Consider the following 7,112-nt stretch of genomic DNA (forward strand, 5'->3'; position numbering starts at 1 on the left):
GCCTCCCAAAGGCGCGGGATTACAGGCTGAGCCACCGAGCCCAGCTGATTTTTTGATTTACTATAGAGACAGGGTCTCGTCATGTTGCTCAGGCTGATCTGGAACCCTGAGCTCAGGCAATCCTTTTGCCTCCACATCCCAAAGTGCTGAGATTATAGGCATGAGCCACCGTGTCCAGCCCACTGAGGAAGGACTGGTTTAATCTGCTGAGTTTGGAAGCAGGTTCCCCACCCCAGTCAAGCCCCAGGTAGCAGTAGCCCCTTGTGAGAGATCCTGGGCTCGACCCACCAGCGAAGCTGCTTCTGGATGCCTGGCCCAGAAGCTGTGAGATTATAAACATTCATTATTTTAAGCCACTAAGTTTTGGGGCCATTACATTTAAAAAAAAAATTTTGAGGCCGGGCTCGGTGGCTCAGCCTGTAATCCCACGCTTTGGGAGGCCGAGGTGAGTGGATTGCCTGAGCCCGCGGGTTCGAGACCCTCTTGGGCAACTTGGCGAGACCTCATCTCTACAATAAATCAAAAAATTAGCTGGGCGTGGTAACACGTGCCTGTAATTCCGGCTACTTGGAAGGCTGAGGTGGAAGGATCGCGGGAGCCCAGCAGGTCGAGGCTGCAGTGGCCGGGAGCGGCCACTGCACTCCAGTGTGGGTGACAGAGTGAGATTCCAACTCAAAAAAAAAAATTTTTTTTTGAGACAGGGTCTCACTTTGTTGCCCAGTTAGCATGCAGTAGAATAATCCCAGCTCACTGTAGCCTTGACTTCCTGGACTCAAGTGATCCTCCCGTCTCAGCCTCCCAAATAGCTGGGACTGCAGGCATGAGCCACCATGTCCCACTGTTTTCTGGTAGAGATGAGGTGTGCTACGTTGCCCAGGCTGGCCTCGAACTTTTGGGCTCAAGTGATCCTCCTGCTTCAGCCTTCCAAAGTTCTGAGATAACAGGGTTGGGCCCCTGTGCCAGACCTGGGGTCATTTGTTCACAGCAATAGACAGCACATACATTCAGCCTCATCCAGCAGCGATGATGCGTTTCTGAAGCTCTTTTAGAGCTGCGAGGATACTTCTCTCCCGGAAGCCTCCAGCAAACCTTCCTCTTCTTTCACTGGTTGAAACAGAATCTCAGGCTGTTGGGCAGGATGGGGCAATAGCCCCAAGCCTGGGCCATTCCTGGGGGCTATACAGGCTGAGGTGTGGGGGTCTGAACGGAAGCTGGGGTGGCTGCCGAGAAGAGAAGCACGAGGCCTTTCATGCCACATCCATCAGGGAGGAACGTGAACTTTGTAGAGCAAAGGGATTGGCTTTAATGGAGGAACGTCTAGACTTTACCTTGACTCTGAGAACCCCAGCAGGAAAAGCCAAGCTGACTGTTGTTCTTGGCAGAAGATCATCGCCCTGCTGCTGCGTGTGAGACACTGCCTTCCTGGGCTGATGTCATTCTGGGCTGGAGGTCATGGGTGAGGCAAAGCAGCTCTTTCCACACCTCTCTTTATCCAAGGTCTGTGCCCGATGGGGTAGCGGTCACTCCCTCAGGGAGAGTAACAACCGCTCTTGATAAGCGCTTTTTTCGTTTTCCTCCTAAAAACGGTTGCTCTAAATTTCTTAAAAGTGTTTCAACACAAGGAATCCTGGGTCAAGTGGTTGTGTACAGACAACTTTCACTGTCATGGGTGATTCATGGGCTGATAAACACAGCAGAGGGGTCAGGGGGATGTCACTCATGTGTGTGTGTGTGTGTGTGTGTGTGTGTGTGTGTGTGTGTGTGTGTGTAACAGCTCCATTGAGATGTAACACACATCATACAATTCACCCATTTAAAGTACACAATTCCATGTTTTTTTGAGGATTCACAGAGTTGTGCCATAATCACCACAGTCAATTTTAGAATATTTCATTTTCATCACCCTAAGAATCTCCACACCCTTGTGTACAAGGGGGAACTCCCAAACTGGAATTTATTTATAAAAAATTGTGTATTTATTCTTACATGTTTAAACTTCAGTCATTTTCAAAGCACTCTCTGTCGGATGCAATACACCTATGGAGATGCTTTTTCCACTGCTCAAAACAGTTTTTGAACTTGTCCATTTTGATGCCTAAATTTTAGTGCTTCTGCTATTTTTTGTTTCACCTCTTCCACATCAGCAAAACGTTTCCCTTTGAGGCCTTTCTCATCTGGGGAAACAAAAAAAAGTTGCTCCCGGTGAGATTGGGTGGACAGGGAGATTTAGGCATGGGGGTCAAGCTGTTTTGTGCTAAAAACTGCTGAACACGCAGCATGATGTGGGCAGGTACTCATAAATTACCCATCACAAAATGGGCAAAAGTGTTGAAAGAATCTTCAAAAAAATATTCACTGAAGCCAACACAACCTCTCACAACAACACTAACTGGTACGCAGATGCTGATGGGTTCTTAGAACCCTTACCTAGTGGGGGAAACCTGTACTATAAGGGACCCGAGCTCCAAAAGATAATTCCATTTTTTTTTTTTTTTTTTAGTTGGAATCTCACTTTGTTGCCCAGGCTGGAGTGCAGCGACATCCTCACGGTCACCCCAGCATCAACCTGATGGGCTCTGGTGATCCTTCTGCCTCAGCCTTCCAAGTAGCCAGAACTACAGGCGCGCTACCATGCTCAGCTAATTTTTGATTTATTGTAGAGACAAGGTCTCGCCAAGTTGCCTGGGCTGATCTCGAACCTGTGGGCTCAGGCAATCCATTCGCCTTGGCCTCTCAAAGTGCTGGGATTACCGACTGAGCCACCGGGCCGGTCCCAGATTTTTTTGGGGTCCCCTTCATATTACCCTCCAATTCCTCCATCTCTCTACTCTAAGCAACCACCTATCTACTTTATGCCTCTTACATGAATGTTTTAAATGCATCTTTTATTTGCTAGCAGATAGGATTTTGGAGGCTGAGGCAGGAGGATCACTTGAAACCAGGAGTTTGAGACTGAAGTGAGCTGTGATTGCGACATTAGACTCCAGCCTGGGTGACAGAGCAAGGCCCTGTCTCTAAAACAAACAAACAAACAAACAAACAGAAAACAAAGCATGGAAAGTTGAGGGAGAAGAAATGCCTGAGCCCAGCAGGTTGTGGCTGCGATGGCTGTGATTGTGCCACTGCCCTCCAACCTGGGTGACAGTGAGATTCTGATTTAAAAAAATAAAGGTAAAAATAAAAATTAAATGCATCTTTTATTTGCCAACAGATAAGATTCTTGGGGAAAGAAGGGGAGAAGTCCTAATCTTCAATGTAAAATACAAGGTAGAGTGTAGACTGTTGCTGTAAAATGCTCTACATGGTGTGTGTGTGTGTGTGTGTGTGTGTGTGTGTGTGTGTGTGTGTGTTCTGATGTGCACGTTTTTATCCAGGGGCCTGTTTTTTTTTTTTTTTTTTTGAGTTGGAGTCTCACTCCGTCGCCCAGACTGGAGTGCAGTGGCCTGCTCCCGGCCACCGCAGCCTCGACCCACTGGGCTCCAGCGATCCTTCTGCTTCAGCCTTCCAAGTAGCCGGAATTACTGGTGCGCGCTACCACACCTGGCTGATTTTTGATTTATTGGAGAGATGAGGTCTCGCCAAGTTGCCCAGGCGGGTCTCGAACCCGCGGGCTCAGGCAATCCTCTCACCTCAGCCTCCCAAAGGTGAGGGATTACAGGCTGAGCCACCGAGCCCGGCGGGCCTGTTGTTTTGTTGAAGTGGTTTGACACCTCTGTTAGTGACCAAGGCTGGGAAGGTGGTGGCTGCAGGGTGTGGTCTCACAGGCTGACAGTGGGGGCCCTGACCGGGGCTGGGAGGATGGGTCTAGGGGTGTGGCGTGGTGGAAGAGGTTGTGGAAGTCACTTGGAGAGGAAGGCAACAGAGACCCAGTGTGTGGACAGGGAAGCAGTAACCTCCCGGGGTTGGTGGTGACTAGATTTGCCAAGGTCTTGGAGTGAGTCCACAGTGGGGCCTGACCACAGACCTCTGCTTCAGCAACCTGGAGAACTCCGGAGTCAGCTGTGCTGAATCACAGCCCGGTCAGGGTCAACCAGGAGGGATGATGAGGGGCAAGGTTCCAAGGTGAAATTCCTTTGTTTCTCCGAAGACTGGGGGAGGGTGGAGGCCTTTTGCCACCCTCTTTCTCCTCTGGCCTTGCCCTCCGCCATCAGCCAGGCACATGTTCCGTGGAAGTCTGCAGTGATTCTTTTGGGCTGGTCTCTCACAGGGTCGTGGGGGAAAGAGCCACTCTTGTTTTGTTTGTTTCTGAGTCGGGGCCTCACTCTGTCACCCAGGATGGAGTGTAGTGGCACAACCATGGCTCACCGCAGCCTCAACCTCCTGGGTTCAGGTGATCTTTCCACATCAGTCTCCACAGATGAGGGACACTGCACCTGGCTAATTTTTTTGACTTTTTTTAGAGCAGAGGTCTTGCTATGTTGCCCAACCTTGTCTCAAACTCCTGGCTTCAAGCAATCCTGCCTCGTCCTCCCAAAGTGCTGAGATTATTGGGATGAGTCACTGCACCTGTGTAGATATGTTTAGAGACAAAAATACTTATATGTTGCCTGCAGTACTTTTTTCGGTAACATGCTTTCCAAGTTTGTACCCCAGGAGCAACAGGCTACATGGTACAGCCTAGGTGTGTAGTCTTCTCATCTATGCAATGGGAACCCAAAGAAATGAGAACCTCAGGGCCTTTCCAGATCTGTCAGCCTGTGAGAGCTGGGAGGTTTGGGGCGATCCAGGCATGGGTCTGCAGAGTGCAGGGTGTCTTGTCACATTGCCACTGTTGTCAGTCAGTGTACCCAGGGCCCATCTCAGCAGCACGGCCAGGGGCTGAGAGCCCAGCCTGGATGAGGTACATCCAGGTTTGAATCCCAACTCTGTTGCTAGTTAGCACTATTAATTTTGGACTTCAGTCTCAACCACCCAAGTAGCTGGGACTACAGGCATGTACCACATGCCTGGCTAATTTTTTTTTATTTTTTGTGGAGATGAGGTCTTGCTATGTTGCCTAGGCTGGTTTTGAATTCTTGGGCTCAAGCGATCCTCCCACCTTGGGCTCCCATAATGCTGGGACTATAGGTGCTTTACCACCACGCCTTTAGTTCTCCCTTCGTCCTCTCCTGGCCCTCTCTGGTCCTCTCTGTTCCTCTTCTAGTCCTCTCCTGGCCTTCTTGGTCCTCTCTGGTCCCCTCTGGTCCTCTCCTTGTCCTCTCTGGCTATCACTGTTCCTCTCTTCATTTTCTCTTATCCTCCCTTGGCCCTCTCTGGCCTTTTCTGTTTCTCTCTGTTTCTCTCCTGGCCTTCTTTGTCCTCTCTAGTCCTCTCTGGTTCTCTGCCGTCCTCTTCTCCTCCTCTCTGAGCCTCTCCTTCTCCTGGCTAGTCCCCTCTGGTTATCTTCTGGCCCTCTCTGATCCTCTCTGGTCCTCTCTGGTCCTTTCTGGCTCACTCTGGTCATCCTTGGCCCTCTCTGATCCTGTGATCCTCCCCGGCCCTCTCTTCCTCTCTGGCTTTCTCGGGTCCTCTCCCTCATCCTCTCCTGGTCCTCTTGGTCCTCTCCTGGTTTCCTCTGGCCCTCTCTGTCCCTTCAGTGGCTCTCTCTGGCCTTGTCTGATTCTCTCTGCTCCCCTCCTGGCTCTCTCTGCTCCTCTTCTTGTCCTCTCACGGTCCTTTCCAGTCCTCTCCGTACCTCTTCTGATCCTCTGCTGGCCTTCTTGGTCCTCTCTGGTACTTCCAGCTCCTCTCATGGTCTTCTCTGGTCCTCTCCGGTCCTCTCCGGGTCCTTTCTTGTTTTCTCCTCCTCCTCTTCTTTCCTGGTCCTCTTCTCCTTCTCTCTGATCCTTTCCTCCTCTTCTCTGCTTCTCTCCTAGTCCTTCCCTGGCCCTCTCGGTCCTCTCTGTTCCTCTCCGGTCTTCTCCGGTCTTCTCTGGCTCTCTCTGATCCTTTTCTGGCCCTCTCTGGTCTTCTCCTGTCCCTTTCTGGCCCTCTCGCATCCTCTTTGATCCTCTCTGGCCCTCTCCAGCCCTCTCCTGGCCCTCTTGCTCCTCTCTGGTCCTCTCTGGATCTTCTCTGGCCTTCTCCCTTGTCCTCTCTGGTCCTCTCCTGGTCATCTCTTGTTCTTTTTGGTCCTTTCCTGGTTTTCTCTGGTCCTCTCTGGTCTTCTCCTGGTTCCCTTTTTCTCTTTGGTCCTCTCCTCATTCTCTCCTGGTACTTTTGGTCCTTTCCTGGTCCTTTCTGGTCCTCTCTGGTCCTCCCCTCATTCTCTCTCTGCCTTCTCCTGGTTCTCTCCTAGTCTTCTCTGGTCCTTTCCTCATTCTCCTCTGCATCCCCTAAGCACGTCTCTTTTGCTCTATTTTCAGGAAACTAATTTTTTCCCAGTCTTACTTGTGGGGTCCACCAAGCTTCAGCCCACAAATCCCACTTGATCCATCTCCTTGAAGGCTAGAATTTTTCCAGAGCTAGTGCTGTTCCTGGCTTTCACATTATCTCATGGACTATGCCACCCTGAGGGCAGGCCCTTGGAGCCTGTTCTCCACCATTGCCTGGCCTTGTGCCTGGAATAGAGCTGTTGATGCAGATGCTGGAATAAATAACTGCACCCGTCCCCTCCACCCTTGGTTGTTACCCCACCTAAGCATCCATGTTGACCTCTGAGTCTCAGAGTTTTGGATCTTAAAGAATAAGGCACGGAGGATGGGATTCAGCTAACGGAATAGTCATGAGGGAGTTCAGGAATGCTTAATGGCCTTTGTTAAGGGGAAATGCTTATGGCAGTTCACAAAATCATATGAGCACGATGACCATGGCTGTGTGCACAAGACACTTTGGGGGCTTCTGGGTCCCTGTGGTGAGGTTTGCTCTCTGGAATCATTGAATCAAGAAGGCTCTGGACCTACAGACATCAGACACAGTGAGGCAGGTGAGAGATTCCATACTGACGATCTAGAAGATTCTTCCCTAGAGAAATTGACCAGCTCAAGTAAAACATTGTATAGCCACTGACATTGGGGTGTGTCAGAGTCCTCCTGGATGACCCTGCCCTGAAGCCACAGCTGGACAGACTTTGCCCACATATTCAAACTGTGGTCAGTCATTTGGGTCCTGACTCTTTTTTTTTTTTTTTTTTT

The sequence above is a fragment of the Carlito syrichta genome, unplaced genomic scaffold (genome assembly GCF_000164805.1).
Source record: "Carlito syrichta isolate Samal-C Ts95f unplaced genomic scaffold, Tarsius_syrichta-2.0.1 Scaffold314096, whole genome shotgun sequence".
Classification (NCBI taxonomy): Eukaryota; Metazoa; Chordata; class Mammalia; order Primates; family Tarsiidae; genus Carlito; species Carlito syrichta.